The sequence below is a fragment of the Equus caballus genome, chromosome 8 (genome assembly GCF_041296265.1).
Source record: "Equus caballus isolate H_3958 breed thoroughbred chromosome 8, TB-T2T, whole genome shotgun sequence".
NCBI classification, from domain to species: Eukaryota; Metazoa; Chordata; class Mammalia; order Perissodactyla; family Equidae; genus Equus; species Equus caballus.
This window is the reverse complement of record NC_091691.1, coordinates 1,341,313-1,365,584: the sequence shown is the minus strand read 5'-3', so window position 1 is coordinate 1,365,584 and position 24,272 is coordinate 1,341,313. Positions and strand designations below refer to the sequence as shown.

The 24,272-nt window shown below is 44.7% G+C and overlaps 1 protein-coding gene across 6 annotated transcripts in view; it reads right to left on the bottom strand.

Moving 5' to 3' along the window:
- The window catches only part of LOC102148794 (rho GTPase-activating protein 20-like), a 99,029-nt gene extending 75,600 nt beyond the window's left edge, over window positions 1-23,429 (bottom strand). For all 6 annotated transcript variants that reach the window (XM_070276002.1, XM_070276003.1, XM_070276005.1 and 3 more), the window contains exons 1-2: window positions 23,180-23,429; window positions 1,835-2,110 (exon numbers count right to left, since the gene is read on the bottom strand). The gene's annotated coding sequence lies outside the window, so the exon portion shown is untranslated. The remainder of the gene's footprint in view (window positions 1-1,834; window positions 2,111-23,179) is intronic.
- Between the last annotated feature and the right edge of the window lie 843 nt (window positions 23,430-24,272).

Here is a 24,272-nt window from a genome sequence, read left to right as displayed (position 1 = left end):
TGGGATCAGGATGAGTGGACACTTCTGCCTTGACCCTGCCCAGTGGGAGAGCAGACCCCCTGCTCTGAGGTCTGGGGTTGCATCTGGAAATGAGTCTCAGCGTCATCAGCCTGTCCATTCCTCTTGGCTCATTTTTCTCATCAACAAAATGACAGATGTAGCCAATTAGGGGTTATCTATTCATGATACATAAAAGAACTTTCTGGAAGCATGTAAACATAAACCTATTACAGAATCCCACTTATTCAGTTTAAAATTAAGTAATCTGGTGGAAATTGTGGTTTTCATCTTTTCCAAAGTGGAAGATTTCTAATATGGGGCAGCACTGCGAACGAGGGGACTGAGTTCATCCTTCACATTCTATTCCTCCAACAACATGAGAAAGTTTAACAGGCACAGGTGTAGTTTACATCAAATGTGAGATGAAAGTAAACCGGAGACGTGCATTCCTAGGACGTCTTGTGAACAGTCCCATTTGTCAGGAGCTGATCATGTCTCCTGAAAATATAAGGTTTAAATAATCCTGTCATAAATATATGGGGTCATCATGTTGTCTCAAGTAATCGACTCACTTACGTCCCGCACTGTTCCCAAGAGCCCAGCCTCGGTTCCTCTCTTTCCCATTTCCATTCTTCAGTCCCTCCTACCTTCAAGACATGGGGACCCTGACCTTTCTTCTCCATCCCACCTGCTCCTGCCCTCCTCCAGGGCTCCTAGTCTGACATCGTATCATCCACACCCCGACCTGGCCCCTGCCTTCACTCTCCCCTCCTCCTAGTTCACCTTCTATGCAGCACCTGGATTAAATACACTTAAATCACATTCTGCTGTTTCCCTGTTCACCCCCCCTAATTCTCCCATCTCCACCAACCACCACGCATCTCCTCACTCTCCCAGGACATCTTTCTTTCAAAGCATGTTTTGTTTGTTTGTTCTCTCTCTTCCCCTGAGAGTGTCAGCTTCCTGAGCATGGGGACTTTCCCATATTTTCCACCTACTATCCTAAGCTCCTAACCAAAGTCTGACACATAATAGGTGTTCAATAAATTGTGTGGATGCACATCATCTGGACAGTCATCCTGAGTCAAACATAGCTGGACTCTGTGTCCTTGGTTCTTTTCTGACCCCTTGATGTGGACTGAACTGTGTCCTTCAAAATCCTATGTTGAGACTCTAACCCCCAGTGTGACTGTCTTTGGATATAAGGCATTAAAGGAGGTAATTAAGGTAAAAGAGTTCATGGGGGGGGGTTCTCCTAAGCAAGTAGGGCTGGTGTCTTTCTAAAAAGAGGAAGAGAAACCAAGAGTAAGTACACAGAGAAAAAGCCATGTGAGGAGACAGTAAGAATGTACACATCTGTGGGCCAAGGAGGGTGGCCTCAGGAAAAAACAAACCTGCCAGCACCTTGATCTTGGACTTCCAGCCCGCAGAACTGTTAGAAAATACCTTTCTGTGGGTTAAGCCAACTCATCTGTGTTTTTTCGCTGTGGCAGCCCTGCCAGACTAACACACTGCATGGATGCTGCGGCCAGCGCAGCCTGCCCCCACATCCAGGAATGTCTGCTCGATTTGAGAAAATCAATAATGTGTTGAAACCAGACACAGGCAGCAGGGGAAGAATTGGAGAGGACGAGGACACAGTCTCTAAACAAAGCACCCTGGATTGAGTCATAGAAAGTTTGGGGCCAAACAAACCAAGGAAGCAGCTGACGTGGCCGAGGAGTGGGGGCTGCGCAGGGAAGCCCCATGGCTGGGGGGGAAGCAGGTTTCTGTCTCACTTCCCCACAGGCCTGGAGCACTGTGTGAGCACTCAGGCTGTCATCATAGCACTCACAGTAATAATCAGCGTCGTCCTCAGACTTGAGCCCAGTGATGGTCAGGGTGGCCGAGTTGCCAGACTTGGAGCCAGAGAATCATTCTGGGACCCCAGATGGCCATTTGCTGTTGTCATAGATGATGAGTTTGGGGGCCATTCCCGGGAGCTGTTGGTACCAGTGTACATCATAATCACCGATGTCGGAGCTGCTTCCAGTGCAGGAGATGGTGACCCTCTGGCCCAGGTTCCCAGACACTGAGGCCGGCTGAGTCAGCACAGACTGGGCCCAGGATCCTAGGAGAGGGAAAGACACAGAGATGGTGATGCTGGGGTCTAGAAACAAGATGAGAATGCAGGGTGACATGAATCTTCCCAGGGCCCCTTGTCCCCATAACTAGTCACCTGTGCAGAGGACAATGAGGGTGAGGAGAGGGGTCCAGGCCATGGTGGAGGTCATCCCCGATTCCCACCGTCTGTGGCCCCACAGCTGAAGCAGAGCTTCTCCCAGGTCTCTCCCTTCCCCTCTTCATACTCTACCAGAGGGAGGGCCCACACATGCACATCAGACCCTCCCAGCTTTCTGATCTCTCACTGGGCCTTGGTTCAGGTCTCACTGCCTAACGATGGCCAGGGAGTGGGGAGTTCACAGCTGTGACCCCTGAACAGAGGGCACCAGGCAGTGCCAGGGGTCTGGTCCCAGCTGTGATCAGCCACAAAAACCTCAGGAACGAGCACTGAGCACCCCCCGGTGTCCAGGCCATGATTCATCAGGTGTGACACAGTGACTAAAGCCAATTAGAAACAGCTCTGGTCCCCACTGCTCTGTCCACTCTCCCCTTGCCTTAGGGTCAGGCTAGGTGGCCCCTCATGTGGCCTCCCCACCACCCAAAGGCAGTCCTTATGCTCTGCTCAGCCTCCTCAGGGGTGAGCATGTTCATGTCGCCGTTGGCTGTTCAGCGGTCAGGACTGAGGTGGCGTCTCTTATGAAATCCTCTTAGATCAGGATCAAGAACAGAGCAGTGACCGGCCCCATGGAGGCAGGTCCCCTTCTGTGCAGGACCCAGATTCTTTCCTCGTATGTGATCCCTCCCTTGTTAGAGATTAAGCAGTGCATCTCCAACACTCAAAAACTTTGCTCCAAAGTTTCTATTCCTGCTGAAATATAAGGACTTTGATTTTTGCTATGCTCTGTGACCAATCCTTACCATTTACTGGTCTCCACACTAAAGTATGAGTTGAATAAAATATTTTACACTGGTTCATTCTATACTTGTATGAGAGTCAGGTGTTTACCTTTTTGATTCAGGGTCACTCTGATCCCAACGCCCAAACATAGAAGTGGTAGGTGACTGGGATAGAGCACCTGTGACCTGGACCCCATGAGGTGGAGAATCTCAGCAATGACCCCTCACTGACCTCGTGGAGCATGTGCTTGTGGATGGGGGTAGAAGGGGCCAGGAATGGAGCATGCATCCAGAGATTCATGAGCTGACCCTCTGGGACTGGTCCTCACCTGAGGGACAGGGTAGATGGTGGAGAGGAGCGCATGTGATGATTGGCACCAGCCACTACTCTGGTTTCATGAACCTTAATCATCCTCTCACTCCCTCTAGAGAGAGGATGTCCTCATGAGGGATTTTTGCTTCTTTCTACTTCTCCTGAGAATCTTGAATTTCAGATTGATGCCTCACTGATGGGAGTGGGTGTGATTTTACCTGAGCTCGATCCTTTGCAGACCATTAGGAAGGTCTGGGAGCCAGAAGCAGAGTTCTGTGAGACAGGAACCTGTGGCCTGTGTCCCCGGTTCAGCTCCCAGTGTCCACAGTGCTAGGATCAACGTGAACTAATGATGGGGAGGGAGGGCAGAGTGATGTGCTGGGTGGGGACCACTTAGGCAAACATTTTGCCTTTTCTTGCCCTCTCTAGACCCCTAATTTCCTAACCATGTGCTGAGCATGTGAAAAACCCCCACTGCAGCTCCAGAAATAGGCCTTTAATTTCCCAAACCGATCAGGAAATCCCCTCCTGGGATGCCATGACGGAATCTGGGGAAATGGTCTAAGGACTCTGGTCTGGACCTCATGACAACCAGGATTCCTGTTCAACGGATCAGGGAGGGAAGCCTCTCTCATTCAAGAGGATTTGTTGTGTGGATGCGACACCTAGGACTGCAGGGACATTTTTGATCCATGTGATCAATCAGCCTGTGGACACAAGAGATAATGGAGAGAGAACATCTCAAGTGAATCTCAGAGAAGAAGGAGTGAAGCTTATTGAGATTCCACACTTGACAACTAAAGAGAAAACTTTCCTGTGTCACCACTGAACAAGGCAGGAAGGCTGTTGTCAACATTTCCATCACAGGGATGAGCTCAGGACCTCAACCCCACATCACTGTCCATGAACCTTCAGCCAGGAGGTAAAGCTCACTCAGGTCCCATCCTCTTTCCAAGAACCAGACTCCAAACATCTTCCCCACATCCCATTCTTTACCTCTTGCCTCCAAAAATCACACAGTAGCTGATGATCTTTCTTCACCTCTCCTGATCTACTCTTCATCCAGGTTGCCAGTCTAATCTTTGTAGCAAATCCACAACCCCTGAAAGGTCTCTGCCTTCACTCTCACCACCTACCCACTCATCTTCTTTGCAGCATCAGGACTTCATAAACTTAATCGGATTTCATATATTCCATGTCAAATCCTCTAATGCTTCCTATTCCCCATCTAGCCCAGCCAATTGTTGGTGTTTCCTAAATGGCGTGGATGGATGTACCCATGAACATTCGGCTACCCTGCATCAAACACAGCTAGACTATGTGTCTCTGGTTTTTCCCTGACCCATCATGGACTCTGGCCTCATGGCAGACTGACCTTGACATTGAGGAATATCTGATGAATGTGAGATGATCACATAATTTGTTGCTGCCAAGGATGGGCTTTGGGAGCATAAACTGAGAAGATGGGGCTACAAGCTGTACACCATGTTCCCTAGACTGGGTATGAGAACCTAGTTTTAGGCCAAACAAACAAACTAAGGTATCAAAAAGCCACACTTCAATGAGAAAACTCAATGCCCAAGTCTGCAAGAGCCAGTAGAGCATTCTCTGTGCCTGCCTTGCCCAGAACACTGCCCTCTCAGGACCTGTCCAACAGCACCTCTGCTGGTCTCAGATCCAGGGGCCAGTGCCTCTGACTCCACTCAACTCTCCTGGAGGATGTCCTGATTTTGCTCACAGATCATGGTGTTGTCACTACCCAGAATAGCAAAACAAGTAGGTCGTTTCATGGGATTTGAGTCTGAGACATTAATTGCCTGTAGATAACCAATGACCTCCGGATGGATAAATACGGGATGCATCGCACAGTCCTCACGGCGCCAGATATTTCAGGTTTACCCAACCTTTTACTTTGCTTCTGCCATATGTCTGGAGCATCTTAAACCAAGTTCAAGGCCTAAGACTCTACAGTGTACTCTGTTGGTTCATACTGGTGAGAAATCTGTCTGGGATACCCTGACAGGCTGATTTATGTTGTTGTTGTCACCGTTATTGTTGCTGTTGTTGTTGTGAGGGACTCCTGTTAGACCCCCCAACCCCACTGCACAAGTGCTGGTCATGCCTTCTCTAGTGGCCACTGGAACACGGCGCTGTTGGAGAAAGGCGCCCTCCCTCCTGCTGATCACTCTGGGCTCATTTGCCCTTAATGACTGTTCTGGAGATTTATTCTTTCTTCTTTTGAATCTGTGATATATTTATGGTAGTTTTTCCCATTTTAGTCAAGTTTTCTCAATGTTTTTAGTCTGAAGATTGATAAGTAAACCATTACTATGTGCATCTCTCTTTTTTGAGGTCCGTCCTCCCTCCTTGACTTAGTGGCATCCAAGATCTGTTACACAACTCACACTGGGCCCTGACCAGGTTTACTTGGTAGCTGCTCCATATGCTGATGTGATTAATGAACAGGGCTATCTGTAAATTGTTTTGTAATATCAGGGCTGTCTGTGATAAGGAGGGTTGGGTCATAGGCTCTAGATCCCAATGACCTGAGATGCTTTCAAACATCTCCCCCTCCAAAATAAAATAAACACTCAAAAAATCTGTAGCTGTAAAACCGGTAAGATTTGTGGGATTAAACTGGGGAAAGTGAGGAGGTGATGGGTGTGAGAACTCAGGGCATGATCAGCAAAGCCTGGGCCAGGCTCATGGGACATGCAGGGGACTGAGCAGAGGAGGACCTGGGTCTCCTGGCTCTCGCTGGCTGACTTCTCTTCTCCATGCATGCATGAGGCAGGGAGGTGCTTGTATAGGTTCTGGTGATAAAATGATTTGCTTGCATTGGAAAACCAGTAATAAAATGGCTTTTTTTTTTTTTTTTTTTGCATCCATACAGGTGGACTGACTAAAAAGCATCAGTCCCTCTGGTTTTAGTAGCACAAGTGACAGCAGAAGCCAAAACCTGGGCTGGTGTTGCCTCCAGGCAGGGACACAGGAGAGTTAGCTCAGACTGGGGAGTGGATCTCACTCCCCACGGACTAGGATTGGCATCGAGGTTGCATGCAGCTGTTTGACAGTGACAATCAGCCTCATCCTCTGGCTGGAGCCTGCAGTAGTCAAGGAGGTTATCTTTACAGACCTGGATCTGGAGATTGGTCTGGAACCCCTGCTGTCCTAGGACACACACTTAGGGGCTCTTTCTGGGAATCCTTGATGCTGATTTCCATTGTAACCTATGTTTCTGTTGATTCCCTTAAAGGAGATGGTTTGGGTCCTTCTAAAGAGCTTCCTGGGTTGGACTGACTTCATGCACATATCGGGGAGTTTCTGCTCCCTCATATTCCACTGTCCTTCTCTTACACTTTGTCTAATTGGAAAGGTCCACTGAGATACAAGAGGAGAGAAGAACTCAAGTGTGTACCTGTAGGCTCCAGATCACACACCGGAGGGAGTCCCATGTGCCCTGAGGGGGATCGGCGGTAGGAAAGTCACAACTGTGGGACATACTTCACCCAGCTTCCATGCTGCAGGCTCACCATTTTAGTCTCCCCTTCTTGCTGACATCACAACTGTAGGTCCAGGCACCCAGCAAGTGTGTCAGGCCAGCTCTGTGCCTGGAATTCCTCCTGGGATGTTTCTCACAACATCTTACATCTTAATGTTTTGTGCTTGAACACAGTGAGCCTCAGCCAGATCTGAGCACAAGAGCCTGGGAGGGAGGGAAGGTCTCCGCTCTGACCCTTCACAGAGCAGAGTCACTGCTGTGGAGGACTGTGTATCTGCTGGATGGACCCTGGGTTCCCACCAAGAAGAAATCTAGCAAAGGCTAATTTCCCATCTTTCAAGACAAACAGCCCAGCTACAAAGGCTCTCATTTTATCACACATGGGTCACCAGGCAAAGATTCAGTGTCATCATGAGATTTGAATTTTGTTTGGTTTAGTTTTCATTTTGGTGTTTGTTTACCTGAGATTGCAGGTATATTGACTGGAACATTGGGAAGACAGCCGATGTGAACCAGAAACTACTTCCGTGCACAGCTACTGCGTCTACAAGTTACTGTAAAATTGCAGAAGCGTCTATTCCAAGTGCCTGAGTGGGCTGAGGTATTTGTCCCAATTTCCCATCTGCCTGTGTCACTGTGAGAAGCCCTATTGTGCACAATCACACAGGAATAATCAGCCTCATCCTCTGGCTGCTGCCCAGAGATGAGCAGAATCCTTGCATTGGCCGAGGCATCTTAGGATCCAGAGAAGCAGCTGGGGACCTGGAACCCTGGTGCTTCTCTGAATCCTTGTGGTAGTAGAGGAGATGCTGGGAAGGGGACCGTGCATTCTGCTGGTACCCACGCTGCTTTGAGTGAAAATCCTCCCTGAGCAGCTGTGTAGGGACCACAGGGCAGTCCCACATCGCCCCCTGCTGGTCATATGTGGAAAAATGAAAAATGCCGAAAATGCAAGAGATAATGTCTGTGAAAAAGGCAAGTCCCACATCAGTGAGGACACAGGTCGCCCAACTGCCCTGGAGCCCACTGAGTGGTTGAACATCTGTCTGACCCAACACCTGCCTCTCCTAAGTCTGAGGACACTCCATTGCTGCCCTGCTGGTGACTGCCCATCCTGCAGCCGCTGTGACATCCCTAAGCACACCACGCAGAGTGTTCGATTTTACAGCAGTCTTTCCCAATGTTACTCCCAAGAGAGTGGAATGAGAAAGGCCTTCGAGGATTACATGGGGACAGTGATGCTCTCACACTTGGACTTCTATTTTCATGAAAAACTATAATTATTTTCAAACTGTCAGTCTCTGTCCATTCCACCCTAGAGCTCCAACCTTGCCTGCTGTGGCAGACACTGACCTCGGTGTGTGAGAGGACAGTGAAAGGGCGCAACAGGAACACACCTATGCTGACACGGCCCTGTGTGCATGTGGGGTGTGCACATGTCTCTGTGTGCATGTGGGGTGTGCACATGTCTGTGTGCATGTGGGGAGTGCAGATGGCACATTGTGCATGTGGGGTGTGCCCTGGGATATTGGGACAAAGGAGCCTGGACGAAGCTGTGGTATGTAAGCTGGGATCTGTGGGATGAGTCAAGCGATCACCCTGGGAGAGACTGGAAGAGCCTTCAAATCAGAGGTCAGGTCATGTACCGAGGTCAGGAAAAGAGGGGAGGCTGGTTGCTGGTGACGTTGGTGGATGGCCACTTGAGGTCGGAGAGATGGACCCTCTAAGCAGGTGAACCCAGCATCTCCAAATGGAATAGAAAAGAAAAATCTCAAAAAATTAATATTCTCTTACTTAAACCTTGAAATCCTTTATTACACATTTTTAATGTGTATGAATGTGCATATTCATAGAGCCACAAATGCATTCACAAGGATGTTGCCCATACATTTGTTAATCATGCAGGTGAAGAAATTTTCACTTATTGTATTATTTTTAATACTCCTGAATAGGCCACACAATTGTCAGCTGGAACCCAGCCCCTGTCCTTTCCTGGGCAGTGAATGCTGCTCTGGGAGGTCCCCATGCGCTGGGTGAGCCTGGGGAGCTCAGGGTTTGTGTCTCCTTCCCCACTGGCCTGGGGCCCCACGTGCGCACTGAGGCTGCTGTCCCACACGAAGCAGTAATAATCAGCCTCGTTCCAGGCTGGAGCCCAGAGATGCTCAGGGGGCCACACTGCCTCACCTGGAGCCAGAGAATCTCTCGGAGACCCCAGAGGCCCAGATGTTATTCCTGCTGGTCAGGAGTGTGGGGACATGGCCTTGGGGTTGCTGCAGCCACGCTGCCCCCTCATGGCCGACATTTTTGCTCTTTCCAGTGCAGGTGAGTGTGGCTGTCTGTCCTGGGCACTTGGCCACTGAGGGTGGCTGAGTCAGCCCTTCCTGGGCCACAGACACTGTAGGGCACAGAGAGGAGTGTGAGGGCAGGATCCCAGCTCACTGTGAAGGAGGGTGGGGCATGGGGCAGAGCTGGGGGTGGATCTCCATCCCGAGGGTGAGTCACTTTCACCTGTGTGGGGAGTGAGGAGGTGAGGAGGAGAGGAGCCCATGGCACGGGAGACACCCAGACTCTGAGCCCTAGAGCTGTGCTGTGGAGACGGAGCTGCCCTAAGTCTCTCCGTATCTCCTGAAACTTCCATCGGGGGTGGAGTGGATACACTCAAATCAGCCCTTGCTCTCTGTCTGCCCCTGGCCTCCCTGCCCTGGTCCTCACAGGGAGATGGAGGTAGAGGAGGGATGAGCTGCCCCAGGGGGTGGAGGCCCTGGCTCTTGATGACCCTGGGTCCTGGAGGTCAGCACAGCCCAGTGAGCGCACTGATGGCTGAACCCCTGGAGCCCTGGGTGGCTTCCCAGCTGGGAGGGGCCATCTCAGGATTGTCCCACACTGTCCCACATGCCCTCAGACCCCACCCCACCCGGCCTCTCTGACACACCTGGGCCCTCCGGTTAGAGGAGGACTGTTGTCCCGATGCTTTTCATGAAGCTTCTCCTGGTGTCAGAGAGGGACCTGGGCAGCTGGGATTCTAGACACCAGGGGTGTGAGTTGAGGGATGTCCCCGTCACTACAAAGAGGCCATAGCAGCTTGCCTTTCAGCTGCATCAGCAGAGTATGCACAGAATTTTATTAGATCATCGATTATAAGTCCAAAAATTGAGAATATTTTCTCCTTCAGTTTTTCATGAGAATTAGTCCCCAACAATTTAATACACTTATTTTCCTAACACTGTCGTCACCAGGAGCGTGGGATTCGTGTGAGATCCGTGTTGGCTCCAGCACAGTCTCGAGGTCCTTCTTGTTTCTGACATGACTGGAGTCAGCCTCCCTCTGTCCCCATCACTGTCTCTCTGGAGAGACCAGGTGCCCTGGAAAAGGAGCTCCTGCCTGTGTGGACATGAGCAGGCAGAGGGTGCATCCATGGGAATGGCTCAGTCTACAGGGCATCAGAGGAACGGACATGCTCAGATCGACAGACCCATGTAGGGGGCTCAGACCCTCAGATGCTGGTGACAGAGGTGACGTCAATCACAGAGGAGTGAAGGTGTGATCAGGGGCCCCAGGGGGGTGGTTTATGTCTCACTTCCTCGTGGGCACACAGCACTGAGTACACTGAGGTCTCTGTCATATGTGTGACAGTAACAATCATCTCGTCCTCAGGCTGGAGCCCACAGATGGTCAAAGAGACCACATTACCTGACTTGGAGACAGAGAATCATCTGGAATCTCTCAGGGCCTGGTACTTCCAAGAGTCAGAGTTTTGGGGCAGCACCACTGACAGCTGGAACCAACAGACACTATGGGATCCAATGTTGCTGTTCCCGGAGCAGTAGATAGTGACCTTCTGGTCCAGGGTCCCTGACACCGAGGATGGCTGGGTCAGCAAAGGCCGTGCCCAGGACTCTGAAATGAGGGACACAGAGTCACAGAGGTGGAGAGTCAGGGCCCTTCCCACACCCCAGGCTGGACACCAAGGGGAAGGAAAGGTCCCTGTATCCTCCTAGGGACCCGACCTGACCCCAGAGTCCAGTCACCTGTGAGTGAGTGAGGAGGGTGAGGAGAGGGGTCTGGACCATGATGGAGACGCCCCAGAGCTCTCTCTCCCTCCCCCAGCCAACACAGGGCTGCCCAATTATCTATCCCTCATCCCTTCCCTCACTCTGATGGGAGCAAGAGCCCTTCATCCAAATTGTTTCCCCTTCTCCTCCCCTCACCTCTCCCAGCCTGTCTGTGAACCAAGATTCAATCCCCTTTGCCTTGGAGTTTATCATTGGATGACATGGAGCCTGTAACTTATGATATGGGCTCTTCTGGGACCTTGGGAGGAAGGATCTGCTGGGGCCCAGGGGTCACTGAGAAGAGGGCACCAGCTAAGCAGCCAGGTGCTTGGCTCACAGCTCTCTCTCATCACATGTGGTTCAGACACATGCCCACCGCGCCCCCTGCTGGCCCTGGTGCGCTTTGCACCATGTCAGAATACACTGTCAGCATCCCACCTGCGGGAGGGCAGGGCCTCCCTAAGCATTGCCTTCTCCACAGTCCCCTCCTCACAAAGGGGTGGGACCCTCACCCAGGCCTTCACTGGGCTGCAACCTCCTCCCCACACTCACCCCTCAGTTTCATAGAGAGGCCTACTCACATGGTGGGCTCACTGATGCCCCTTCAGTTGTTACACAGTGGAGAGCAGAGCCCTGAGAACTGGCCCCAGAGGGACAATTTGTGCTGCTTTCTCACAGCAGAAGGACAAAGGCCCTGAGACTAGCCACGTCTCACTCTTTGGGAAGATGGAGGCGCTCCCCCTCTCTCTGACCCCACTTTCCACTGAGGCAGGTGCAGGCCCCTGGACCCTCCCCCTTCATGCCTCTCATGTCCCCCTTGGTGAGGATGGGGGTCCATCAACAGGAACAAGGCAGGGAGGTATTGAGAAGAGGCTGTTCTTCATCCTCAGACAGACAGAGGTCGGCTGCTCTGGGACCCACCTCTCAGCACAGCTGTCCAGGATGACGCTGGGGCTGCAGCCCTGGGACCTAAGCAGATGGGGCTCCACGAAGAGGGCAGCGTCCCCAGGGTGAAACCGAGACCCTTGTAGGAGGGAGAGACTGAGGAGTGAAGGGGGCTTAAGGATTGAGACCCCAGGAGACAAGGAAAACAGACTTTGAGTGACTGAGCCATGGCTGAGTGACAGGAGAAGGGAGGTTTCACACCATCCTCTGGCCCACAGGGACCCTCACATCAGAAGATGACAATGACCACACATTAGAGCGGATGGAGCTGAGGTGATGGGCTATTTTGAGCAGGGGTCATGCTAGAGGTCCGGGGACCTGCACAGCTGCCTCTATTTATCCCCACCAGGCACCTTCTTAAGGAAACGTTCAGAAAGGTGTATTTTACCTACTCTTTTCCTTTTATTTCTTTCTCTCTCCCTTCCACACACACACACACACACACACAAATATAGGTAGAAATGTGTCGTGAATCAGCCATGATGGGCATTTGTACTGAAGAATTTCATACCATGAAAGAGACCAACTTTGCTTTAAACTTGGCTACTCTCTCACTTTTGTCCTAAAATTTTTACCTGTTCTGTGTATTTTGTGTATCATCACTTCTCTTCCTATGTATAGCTTTTGTGAAAAAATAATAAACGTGTGTGATTGAGCATCAATTCATTAACTAGAACACAGCTTTAATCTTACTCTTTTTTTGTATCTAAAGTACTCCATTTACAAAATAATTATGTAATTTTTTACCCAACCTGTTCACTCTAACAGAACTGTACTAGTGAAAATATTGTGATATTTCTTTACTAATTTCTCAGTGAATAATTTAGCCTTTCACAGTGACAATGAACACAAATTTCTCAGTGAATTCATAGAGATAGGAAGTTCACTAAATACATAGTCTCCGTTGCATAGAGAGAAAAAGTAGGTAATATATAGAGATGACTAGAGAAGAATGTACATAATTTGAAAACTCAGATAAATATGGCTTTTCAAATGGAATTTCCAATGATTCTATTTTCCAAATGTGTGGAGGTATAATTAACAAGTAAATATTGTATTATATTTAAGGTGTGAAATGTGGTGATTTAATACATATATACACACACATTTTCAAATGATTACCACAATAAGTTAATTAACACATCCATCACCTTTTTGTATTTGGTGAGAATACTTAAGATCTACTCTCTTAACAAGTTTAAAGTGTTCAACAATGTATTATTAACTATAGTCACCATGCTATATATTACAGCCTCAGAAATTATTCATCTTTTTTTTTTTTGAGGAAGACTATCCCTGAGCTAACATCTGCCGCCAATCCTCCTCTTTTTGCAGAGGAAGATTGGCCCTGAGCTAACATCCGTGACCCTCTTCCTCTACTTTATATGTAGAAGGCCTGCCATAGCGTGGCTTGACAAGTGATGCGTAGGTCCATGCCTGGGATCCGAAACAGCAAACCCTGGGACACTGAAGCGGAGTGCACGAACTTAAATGCTGTGCCACTGGGCCAGCCCCAGCAATTATTCATATTAATACTGAAAATGTATACCATTTGCTACTTTTCATTTAAATAGGAACAAATTTTATGTTCTTTGTCCTAGAAATGTCAGGTGACATCTCAGAAATGGTAGAAATGGGTGGGTTGGTATTTCAGATTAAAAAAAATGTACTGTATTTATTTCCATCATGTCAGCTTTTAGGCCTCTCACTCTGAAATTTTCACTCTCCACTATAGTTGGGGTGCAGGTCTTTTTCCTACATATAGCTCGTTTCCAGAAACAGAGAACAATTATTGTGACACTCTCTTCAATTTTTCAAACAAACTATTTACTCTTCAATGATGCACTACAAGATATAAAAACACACTTATACAGAGAACACCAGGTGGGCGCCACAGTGTGGGGCATATGTTCACTCTGAAAATCCTATGATGACCCATCTCAGTGGTTCTGCACTGATGGACACCTTGTCCTCCATTTTGTCACTCTGTCAGTTGGGAGGTCAGATGTGATGGCAGGTGAAAAGTTCTTAGCTTTATACCAAGAGTCCTCCAAGATGGGAAACCAGCACTGCTGCTCTAGAAGTATGTTCACAAGGATTCTGTGAATGTGGTGACAACAAATGGGCTATCTAACTCTTCTCAGAATACTTGACACTACTTTTCATGTCCCCTTCTCCAATACATTATGCAGAGTTATAAATGCGTCATAATTTTCTTTTATTCCTCAGTTTATATTTTTGAATCTTCATTCAAATTGGTTGGGTTAAATTGTGTATCCATTTAGAAAAATGTACAATTTCCTAATTCCAATCTTGAACACTCTCCTCCAGAGAATATAAGCAGTGAGAACACACCCAGCCCAAAATCCCTGAATTCAACACACAGAGGAGCTGGAGCCAAGAATCAGGTGCTGTATTTCCTGGGGAAGAGTGACAGGCAGGGTTCCCACTGTAGGGGAGGATGACAATTCCTCTACCCTCTAGGTCCTTCTGGTTAGTCTAAGAATTAAGTTGACATGAGACAGGATAACAGGAGAAAAATCAAAGTACCATAACATGTACACATGAAATAAACGCAGGAAAACCGAGTAACTCACCAAAATGGCCAAAGCCAGCACCTTAAATACCATCTTCAATGAAATAAGATGTAGATAAAGAAAACACAAACCAATAAACAAAACAACACAAAAATATCCCTAATAAATATTTACACAAAAATCCAAGCCCCCGCCCAAAAAAAAAACATACCAGCAAACCAAATTCAACAGTACCTTAAAAAATTTATACATTATGAACAAGTAAGGTATTTGCTAGAATGCAAGGATGGTTCAACATATGAAAATCAATCAGTGTAATATAGGACATTAACAGTATGAAGGACAAAAAACACATGATCCTCTCAATTGATGTATAAGAAGCATTCAACAAGTTTCAACACTCTTTCATGATAAAAACAAGACCAAACAATTCAACCAACTCAAAATAGAAGGGCTCTACCTCAAGATAATAAAGGTCATATATGGCAGAATCACAGCTAACATTGTACCAGATGATGAAAAGCTGAAAGTTTTTCCTCTAAGATCAGAAAGAACACAAGGATGACCACTCTCACCACTTCTACTGACTATACCACTGGAAGCCCTGGCTAGAGCAATTAGGCAAGAAGAAGAAGTAAAAGACATCCAAATCAGAAAGGAACAGTTAAAACTGTCTCTGCAGATGATAGGATATTATATATAGATAACTCTAAAGACTCCACCAAAATCTGTTAGAATAAACAAACAAATTTAGAACATTTTCAGAATACAAAAACAAAATACAAAAGTCAGTTGTGCCTCCACACACTAACAACACACTACCTGCAAAAGAAATTTAGAAAACAATCCCATTTACAATGACATCAAAATGAATAAAATGCTCAGAAATAAATTTAACCAAGGAACTGAAACATCTGCACAGTGACAACTAAAGAACATTGATGAAATAAATTGAAAAAGACACAAATCATGGGCTGGCCCCGTGGCCAAGTGGTTAAGTTCGCGCGCTCCGCTGCAGGCGGCCCAGTGTTTCGTTGGTTCGAATCCCGGGCGCGGACATGGCACTGCTCGTCAGACCACGCTGAGGCAGCGTCCCACATGCCACAACTAGAAGAACCCACAACGAAGAATACACAACTATGTACCGGGGGGCTTTGGGGAGAAAAAGGAAAAATTAAAATCTTTAAAAAAAAAAAAAAAGACACAAATCAACAGAAAGATATCCAATGTCCACTGGAAGAATTAGTATTGTTAAAACATCTATACTACCCAAGGTGTTACATAGACTCAGTGCAATTACTTTCAAAATCCAAATGCTATCTGTTACAGAAAGAAAAATATTTGACCCTAAACTTTACATGGAACCACGAAATACCTCAAACAGAAAAAAACAATGTTGAGAAAGAACAAAGCTGGAGGTCTCATAATTCCTGATTTCAAAACATATTGCAAAGCTACAATAGTCAATGAAGTGTTACACTGGAAGAAAGACAGACATCTATACAAATGAAACAGAATAGAGAGCCCAGAAATAAAGTCACGCATAGATGGTCAACTGATCTTCAACAAGGTTGCCAAGAATACACAATGGAGAAACGATAGCTCTCCAACAAAAGGTTTGCAGAAAACTGAATATGCATATTCAAAAGAATAAAATTGAGGAGTCTGATCTAACACCATACACAGAAATGATTTCCAAGTGGATTAGAATTAAACATAATAATGGAGACTGTAAAAGTGTTAGAAGAAAACAGAATAAAAGGATAATGACATTGGTGTTGGCAATGATTTCTTGAGCATGACGCCAAATGACTGGACACAAAAACAAAATTTAGAAAAGGGAGGTCACAATTATCTGAAAATATACACAGCAAAGGAAACAGCAAGTGAAAAGGCAACTTACAGAATGGGAAAAAAAACTTATAAGCTATATATCTGATATGAGGTTATTATAAAAAATACATAAAAGAACACCTGTGACATAACAGAAAAAGTCAAATAACCTTATTGAAAAATGGGCAAATGTTTGATGTAAAGTGATGCAGCCACTGTGGAAAATAGTACAGGATTTCCTCAAAAAATTAAAAGTACAACTACTATATGATGCAGCTCTCCCACTTCTGGGTACTTATCTAAAAAATTGAAATCAGGATCACAAAGAGAAAATTTCACTCCTGTGTTCATTGCAGCATTACGCACAATATTCATGAGGTAGAAACAATGTAAATGTCCTCTGACAAATGAAACATTAAGGAAAAATTAATATATACATGCAATGGAATATAATTCAGTGAGGAACCAAAAAAACAAAAAGGAAATCCTGCCATATGCTACAACATGAATGAACCTCAAGGGGCATTATGCTAATTGAAATAAGCCAGACACAGAAGGACAAATACTGTAATACGGCACGGTTCCAATTATATGAGATTTCTAAAATAGTCAAACTCATCCAAATGCTGCAGGAGCAGCAATGGTACTCATGTCTCAGCCCTTGCCCTTTCTCCAGCAGTGGCAAATGGCACCTGAGACCTGAGGCTTCAGGAGCCACAGCAGAACCCACGACCCAGCCCCCAGTGGTGGCACTCCTGACACACACTCTACCAGCAGCAGGGAATGTCTACAAGACCCTGGTCACCCAGCAGTGACAGTGACACCTGTGAACCTACTGCTCCTGGCAGCAATGCTGCCATAAAACCTGGGAGCAGCAGCACAAGTGGAGCACAGGGCAGCCTCACCCAAGCCCATGGAGAGCCAGTGGGAAAATATGACACTCAGGAGACTCCAAATGCAGAGGAAGTGTTTGCAGGCTGGTCACCCTGATGGTGACACCTGAGAATGCAGGAACATCATAAACATCAAGGCACCAACAACCTTGGAACCACAAGCAGCGCAGGGACGGTACTGACAATGCCTCTGCAGTGGCAGTGGATGGTGAAGTGTGCAGGCTCTCAAAAACATTCAGAAGCAGCCTAGAATCAAAGTACCCAAAGTCTTACCCAAATAAGAAAGGTGTTTACTGCCACAAATGCACTGGCAGAGGATCAACTCATCAAGCACCATGAAGAACTACAGTAACAAGGCAGAACAAAAAGGAAATGAGAAGTCTCTAGGAATCAAACTGGAAGTCATGGAAGACTGCCAACTGACTGACAGGGAACTCAAATAGCTGTCATGAAGACACTCAATGAGCTACAAGAAAACTCAGACAATTCAATGAGCTCAGAAATAAAATTAATGAAGAGAAGGAGTACATCATCAAAGAGACTGAAACTTTCAAGAAACACACAAACAAATTCAGGAGAAGAACATGATAAATGAGATGAAAAATAAAGTAGAAAGCACTGGAAATAGAGCAGCCCATATCAAAGAGAGAAGTAGCAAACTCAAAGATAGAGACGTAGAAATGATTCAGGTAGAAGAGGAGAGAGAACTAACATTTTTTAAAAAATAAAGAAATTCTATGAGGAATATATGACTCAATTAGGAAAAGCAACATAAGGATAACAGGTATCCCAGAAGGAGAAGAGAGTGAGAAAGGAGCAGAGAGCTTACTCAAAGAAACAATAGCTGAGAATTTCCCAATCCTGAGAAAAGAACCAGATATACCAGTACATGAAAGAAATAGAACTCCTAAGTATCTCAATGCAAAAAGACCTCTCCAAGGCATGTAACATTAAAACTGTCAAAAGTCAATGATGAGAAAGAATATTGAGGGTGGCCAGAGAGATGAAAATAATTTACAAAGGGAATCCCCATGAAGCTATCAACAAATTTTTCAGCAGAAACTCTACAGGCTAGGAGAGAGTGGAATGATATATTCAAAATATTGAAAGACAAACACTATAAGCCAAAAATACTCTATCCAGCAAAGTTCTCCTTCAGATATAAAGGAGAAACAAAGGCTTTCACAAACAAATCTGAGAGAGTTTATCACCAGTAGAACTCCCTTACAAGAAAAGTTCAAAGGAGCACCGTACCTGAAACTAAAAGGAAAAGGTTGACAAGATTTCCGCTTGGTGATAAAGACACAGACAGAATCAGAAAATTGCAACTCTATATCATACTAAGTAAACAGTTATACCATGAAGGCTAAATGGGAAAAAAACACATCAAAAATAACTATAACCACTTTAATATAACAAACTCACCACACACAAAGGATAATTTGTGACAATAAAAACATAGAACAGTATGAAGAAAAGGATAGTATCTTCATAGGCTAATGGAGATAAAGTGCTATCAGGAGAAAAAGGACCTCTCATCTAGGAGATCTTTTATACAAACCTTATGTTAACCACAAAACTGGAAAATCAGAGCAGAGTCATAAATCATAAATAAAAAGGAAAATGAGAAAAACATCACAAAAACCCAGCAGACTGAAACTGAAGACAGAATTACAAGGAAAAAGAAACAAGGAAACATAGAACAACCAGATAACAATAGATAAAATAGCAGTATTAAAGCCTCGCATATCAATAATCACTCTAAATGGGAATAGATTGAATTCCTCAATCAAAAGACACAGAGTGGCTGGATAGATTAAAAGACAAGACCCAATAATATGCTGCCTCCAAGAGAGCTAAGTCAGGTCTAAAGACACACAAAGGCTCAGAATGAATGGATGGAAGATAATACTCCAAGCAAATAGCAACTGAAAGAAAGTAGGTGTCGCCACACTTATATTAGACGAAATAGACTTCAAGCCAAAAAAGATAGCAAGAGACAAAGATGAGCATTCTATAATGATAAAAGGGACATTCCACCCAGAAGACATGACATATTCATATGTATGCATCAAACACAGGAGCACCAAATGATATAAAGGAACTATTAACAGAAGTAAAGAGAGAAATTGACAGCAACAGAATAACAGTAGGGGACTTTAACACCCTACTTACAATAATGGATAGATCATCCAGACAGAAAGTCAACAAGGAAACATTGGCATTAAAGCAAACACTAGACCAGATGGACTTTCTCTCTATATATATATAATATTCTACTGTAAAGTACCAGCATAGATATTCTAAACATTCTTCTCAAGTGCACATGGAACATTCTCAAAGATAGACCATATGTTGGAAAACAAAATAAGCATCAATAAATTTAAGAAGATTGAAATCATATCAAGCATCTTTTCTGACCACAGTGGTCTGAAATTAGAAATCAACTAGGAGAAGAAAACTAGAAAACTCACAAATACATGGAGACTAAACTACATGCTACTGAACAACTATTGGATCAATGAAGAAATCAAAGGAGAAATCAAAAAAACACCCAAAGACAAATGGAATTGAAAACACAACATACTAAAACTTACAGGATGCAGTAAAAGCAGTATGGAGAGTGAAGTTTATAGCAATACAAATATACCTCAAAAAACAGGAAAAATCTCAAATAAATAATCTAATTCTACCTAAAAGAAGTAGGAGAAAAAAGACAAATAAGCCCAAAGTCAGCAGAAGGAAGGAAATAATAAAAATCAGATGAGACATAAATGAAAAATAGACTAAAAAAAGAAAAGAAAGGATCCACGAAAATAAGAGCTGCTTCTTCAAAAAGAAAAACAAAATTGACAAACCCTTAGCAAGACTCACGAATAAAAAAAGAGAGAATGTACAAATAAAATGAGAAATGAAAGAAGAGAAATTACAACAGATATTACAGAAATAGAAAAGATTATTTGAAAATACTAGGAAAAGCCATACGCCAATATATTGAATAACCCAGGAGAATAAGATAAATTCTTAGAATCACATAACCTCCTGCAGCTGAATCAAGAAGAAATAAAGAGCCTGAATAGATCAGTCACTAGTAAGAAAGCTAAAACAGTAAAACACACCTCCCAGAAAACAAAAGTCCAGGAGCAAATGGCTTCTCTGGTGAATTCTACCAAACTTTCAAACACTTAATATTTATCCTTATGAAATTCTTCCAAAAAGTTGAAGAGGATGGGACACTCCCTATCTCATTTTATGAGGCCAACATTAACCTAAAACTAAAGCCAGATAAGGACAATGCAAAAAAGGAAAGTTACAGACTAATATTGCTGATGAACACAGATGCAAAAACCCCTAACAAAATATTAGCAAATCAAATACAACAATACATTAAAAGAATCGTACACCATGATGAATTGGGATTTATTCCAGGGATGCAGGGATGGTTCAACATCATCCACAAAACAATCAATGTGAGACACCACATTAACAAAATGAAGAATAAAAAACTCATGAACATCTCAGTAGATGCGGAGAAAGCACTTGTCAAGATCCAATATCTAATTATGATAATGACTCTCAATAAAGTAGGAATAGAAGGAAAGTACCTGAATGTAAAAAAGGCCATATACCACAAACCCTCAGCCAACATCACACTCAATGGTGAAAAAGTGAAAGCTATTCCTCTAAAGACAGGAACGAGACAAGGATGTACACTCTCACCATTATATTCCACATAGTATTAGAAGTCCTAGCCAGAGAATGTAGGCAATAAAAAGAAATAAAAAGGATCTGAATTGGAAAGGAAGAAGTTAAACTGTCACTATTTTTGGATGGCATGATTTTCTATGTAGAAAACCCTAAAGAATTAACCAAAAACTGCTAGAAATAATTAATGAATACAGTAAAGTTTCAGGGTACAAAATCAACATATGAAAATCAGTCGTATTTCTATACACTAACAAGGAACTAGCAGAGAGAGAAATCAAAAATAATCCATTTACAGTCTCAAAAAAGTGAAGAAAATACCTATGAATAAATTTAACCAAGGAGGTCAAAGACCCATACACTGAAAAATATGACACTATTGAAAGAAATTGAAGAAGACATAAAGAAATGGAAAGCTATTCCACGTACATGGACTGGAAGAATAAACAGAGTTAAAATGTCTTTATTACATAAAGCAATCTGCAGAATCAATGCACTGTGTATGAGAATCTCAACAACATTTTTCATGGAAATACAATGATGAATCCTAAAATTTATATGGAACAACACAAAACTCTGAATAGCCAAAGGAATCCTGAGAGAAAAGAACAAAGCTGGAGGTGTCACGCTTCCTGAATTCAAAATAGACTACAAAGCTACAGTAATCAAAACAGCATGGTAGTGGCAGAAAAACACACACTCAGATCAGTGGAACAGAATTGACAGCCCAGAAATAAACCACGCATCCATGAGCAGCTAATTTTCGACAAAGGAGCCAAGAACGTACAAGAGAGAAAGGAAAGTCTTCAAAAAATGGTGTTGTGAAAATTGGACAGTCACATGGAAAAGAATGAAAGTAGACCATTATCTTACACCATACACAAAAATTAACTCAAAATGGATTAAAGACTTGAATGTAAGATCTGAAATCATAAAAGTCCTAGAAGAAAACACAAGCAATATACTCTTAAACGTCAGCTTTAGTATCTTTTTGAATATCATGCACCCTTAGGCAAGAGTAACAAAAGGAAAAATAAACACATGGGGCTACATCAAACTAAAAAGCTTCTGCATAGCAAAGGAAACCATCAACAAAATGCAAAGACTAACTAAGTTAGGAGAAGATGTTTGCATTAATATTTGGATTAGTATCCAAAATACATAAAGAATTCATACAACTCAACATCAACAGTAAAACCCAATTAAATAATGGGCAGAGGATCTGAACAGACATTTTTCCAAAGAAGATATACAGATGAACAACAGGCACTTGAAAAGATGTTCATCACTAACGATTAGCGAAATGCAAATCAAAGCTACAGTGAGATACCCCCTCACACCCAAGCAGAATGGCTATTCAAACAGACAAGAAATAGCAAGTGTGTTTTAGGATGTGGAGAAAGGAGAACCTCATATACTGCTGGTGGGATGTTAACTGTTGTAGCCACTTTGGAAAACAGGATGGAGATTCCTCAAAAACTAATATTTGAACTACCATATGAAAGAAAGAAAGATGGAATCCTTTCTCCCCCAATCCTAACTCCCTATGGCTTTTCACCCCAGATAGCCAATTTCTTTACAAACTTATTAAGACTTAAAAGAAATTACACTGTTTAAATCTCCACGATAAACTTCCTGGGACGCATAATGGATCTAGAAAGGAGATCCTCTCTGCCCCAAATGATCGCAGGAAAGCGGGAAGGAGCATTTTGAGGACAAGCTGGCACAAAGATCCCGGCTCTCCACTCCTAATCATCTGTTTTCATTATGGTAAAATCTATATAACCCAAAATTTACCGTTCCGACCGTCTTTAAGTGTGCACGCAGCGGCATTAAGTCCATCCGCAATGCTGTGCAGCCATGACCACTACCCTTTTCCAGAACACTCCCCATCTCATACAAACCCTGTTCCCATTGAACATGAACGCCCAGCCCCCCCTCTCAGGCCCTGGGACCCTGGGGTCCGCTCTCTGACCGTTGATCCGCCTGCTCCAGCTTCTCACGTCAGTGACATCGGCCCTTCAGTTCCACCCTCTCAACCACCATATCTAAAGTTTGTAGTTTTTCTCTCAAAACTGCCCCAAATGACACCGACAGGAAATGCAACTGCAAAACAGTGATTTTCCGTGATCGCTATCACATCAATCGATGGTAAAGCCGTTGACAAACTACTTTCTGCAGTTTTTGAAATTTCAATATTACCCAAAAGACCTAAATGACGAGGCTGTTTAGCGTTGAAATCCTGCACAATTCGCCCCATTTTACCCTCGTGCTTCCCAAAGCCTCAAGTTAAATGAGCCAAACCCACTGACTCCGCGCTCAGGAGCCACTCGGACGCCCTGAGCCCCGCCCTGTGCCCCCTCGGCCGGGCCTGGAGCCCTCGGTCCCTGAGGACAAACCTGCACATCCTCCTCGGGGGGCACGCGGGGCGGCCACACCTTCCAGTCAGTCAGCGCGTTCAGGACGAGGAGCGCGAGCGGAGTCTGGTCCCTGCTCAGCGCCCGCGACTGTCACCTGCCACACACGACCGGGGTCGGCGCCCTCACCGGGGTCCAGGCTCTGAGGGGCCGCTGCCGCCAATGTCCCCGCTGCCAAGTCCGCTGACGCCCAACGGTCGCCGCCGCCGCCGGCTCTGAGGGCCCTGGGGGAGGGGCTGGCGGCTGCGGCCCCGCCTCCAAGCGCCGACCACGCCCCCGACACGCCCACCGCGGACTTCCGGCTGGCGGGGGAATCCGCTTCTCACCTCAGGGCCAGTTCCTTTAGCGCCCTCTCTGGTCGCGGTGAGGAATGCAGGAGGGCTGTGCAGGGCTGCGTGATGGACATCCCAAATGCCGCCAACCACGCCTACCGTGTGCTCTTGATCTGCGTCTATCCTTCTACCAAAACCATTCAGCTCTGAACGCTGTAACTTTGACTTTTACAAGCTTGTGGCCTTATTTCTCCCACTTTATTCTCTTATTTAAGTGTTTTAGCTATGCGTGCTCCTTAGCTTTTCCATACACATTTTGGCATAATTTTTTCTGTATCTACAAAATGTCTTGTTGAGATTTTGATGGGAATTATATTCAATACATACATCAATTTAAAAGAAAATTGACTTGTTTACAATACTAAATTTTCCGACTCATGAATGTACTGCATCTCTCCATTTATTTAGATCGACTTTTTTTGATTAATTTCATCTGCATTTGAAAGTTCTCAGAATCCAAGATCTGTACAAGACTTCTACAAATTTTTTGTGTATTTCTTAGAATTACACTTAAGTTTTTCATCTTTGAAGAATAGTAACTGATTATATACTTTAAATTTCTGCCAATGCTGTCATTACTAGTATACTGAAATCCAAATGATTTTTATATACTAATTTTGTGGCCTCCAAATTTGGTGAAGCCACTTATTACTTATAGAAATTTTCATTTGTAGATTCCGTGGAAATTTCTGTGGAAACAGTCATGTCCTTTGCAAAAAAGGCATGGTTGCATTTCTTCTTTT